General features: G+C 42.1%; 2 non-coding genes across 2 annotated transcripts; both read left to right on the top strand.

The window, feature by feature from the left end:
• The first annotated feature begins 271 nt into the window (after nucleotides 1-271).
• trnam-cau (transfer RNA methionine (anticodon CAU)) lies at nucleotides 272-343 on the top strand. The gene has a single exon. It is a non-coding gene; the product is annotated as a tRNA-Met (tRNA).
• A 1,282-nt stretch (nucleotides 344-1,625) lies between these two features.
• On the top strand, nucleotides 1,626-1,697 carry trnam-cau (transfer RNA methionine (anticodon CAU)). The gene has a single exon. It is a non-coding gene; the product is annotated as a tRNA-Met (tRNA).
• Nucleotides 1,698-2,261: the final 564 nt, after the last annotated feature.

Raw genomic sequence — 2,261 nt, 5'->3', positions numbered from 1 at the left:
TGTCCCGTCGCGTTGACCGGTGACAGGTTTTCTGCTTCCACCTCTCGGACAGTGTTTGATTTGACAAGATAAAGCCAGTGATGGTAAAAGACAGGATAGGGTGCTATCGGAATAAATGTCGAATAGTGTTACCACTGTCTGCCCCAGAAACAACAAGGTTTGATGGCAGTCGTCTGACATTGTGTCATCGGGAAAGACCAAATGTGTCTTGGAGTGATCCATGAGACAACCCAAACATCCCTGTTGCACATACCAAATACAATGACTAGAGAGCAGAGTGGCGCAGCGGAAGCGTGCTGGGCCCATAACCCAGAGGTCGATGGATCGAAACCATCCTCTGCTATCTGGAGCTCGTTCTCTGTTATCGTATGTCTAGTCATAGGATCTTGTGGAACTGCTATCGTTTAACATCTTACTCTTCGTGAGAAATATTGTGCAATTAAGACTTCTCAACTCATTGGCTGAGGCCCACGACTCATGACCCTTTCCTCAATTCACTTCGTACTGACAAAAAAAATTCGTCCTTTATTCATTGTTCTGTTAATTTAAAATCACTGTGTCAGTACCCATAAAGGAGGCACGACAGTTCAGCGTGAAAGCCAAAGGTAATGACATTAAGGCAAACACTTTCAGAGGAGCTAATATTTTACGGCGACAAGCAAACAGTCCAAACAGAACGGCAAAGAGCTCGACTTTTTTGTGGCCAAAAAAACGTATTGTCCCAAACGCCTCGTCGGAGCCAATGACAAAATGGTAGGATATTAACGATATTGAAAAGGAAGTGGCAGGATTTGAACCCACGCCTCCTGAAAGACTGGAGCTTAAATCCAGCACCTTGGACCGCTCAGCCACACTACCTGCAAACCCTGTTATTGTGCGGGGAATTTTTTGATAAATCTAAGCCCGACCGAACGGGAAGTATGGTGACAAAAGTTGTTGTGTGACAAGCCACGGCAAACGATTTGGCCCTGCGACGCCAAAATGAAGTCTGGCAAATTGGATTCTTTTTTGATATCTTCCGTGTAGTGTGACATATCAACAACTCTCCGACAGCGCAACTTGACAGAGACCAGTAGGATTGCGTATTTTAACCGGCGCGTCACCTCCCGTGCTTACCGTTGTTATACTTGCACGCTGTTGTTAACATTTCTTCACACGCACAAACCAATGTTTACCGAAGCTTTAGGGCATGATTCGACGGAACGCCGGCATGTTTACGTGCAACCGTATGTGCTTGCCTTTGCTAGGGTACATAACATTTTGTTGCCTGCTTGCGAGCCGTATCGTATGAAAAGTACGTGAACATACCTCAAGCAATCCTTCAATGAGCGTTCTCTCCCGAGCACCAGTGACGAACAGGTTTTTCCACATTTTGTCCCCCCACAGTCACTCACACGTACAGGCACAAACAGAAACAAGACATTGACGCGGCGCATTGTTGTTGTCGTCACCATCGTAACGAGTGTGTCCCGTCGCGTTGACCGGTGACAGGTTTTCTGCTTCCACCTCTCGGACAGTGGCAGTCGTCTGACATTGTGTCATCGGGAAAGACCAAATGTGTCTTGGACTGATCCATGAGACAACCCGAACATCCCTGTTGCACATACCAACTACAATGACTAGAGAGCAGAGTGGCGCAGCGGAAGCGTGCTGGGCCCATAACCCAGAGGTCGATGGATCGAAACCATCCTCTGCTATCTGGAGCTCGTTCTCTGTTATCGTATGTCTCGTCATCGGATGTTGTGGACCTGCAATCATTTAACATCTTACTCTTCTTGAGAAATATTCTATAATTTAGACTTCTCAAATCATTGGCTGAGGCCCACGACTCGTGACCCTTCCCTCAATTCACTTCGTACTGAAAAAAACAAAATACAATGATTTGCAAATCATGTTCAACCGACATATTATTTAATACACTACAAAGGCAAGATATTTAATGTTCAAACTGATAAACTTTATTGTTTTTAGCAAATAATAATTAACATCTTTGGCTCTAATAATAAAATATAAGGAATACATGTATATTTCAAGATGAAGATTGAGTATATTTGAGGAAGTTTAACACTTTAATGGCCATTATGTTTACATAACTCCATAGTTTTTTCTTAAACAAAGCACAAAAATGAATTTAAAAAATATATATACAATAATGGAATAAAATCTGCATTATGATATAAAATTTACATTTTTAAATGTAATGGGAGTTTATTTGGAGAGTATTTTATTTAAAAAATTAAAATAAATATTTATTAATAATA

This window comes from Phyllopteryx taeniolatus, unplaced genomic scaffold (assembly GCF_024500385.1).
Source record: "Phyllopteryx taeniolatus isolate TA_2022b unplaced genomic scaffold, UOR_Ptae_1.2 contig_33, whole genome shotgun sequence".
NCBI lineage: Eukaryota > Metazoa > Chordata > Actinopteri > Syngnathiformes > Syngnathidae > Phyllopteryx > Phyllopteryx taeniolatus.
Note: the sequence above shows the minus strand (reverse complement) of the source record. Positions and strands in the feature narration are given on the sequence as shown.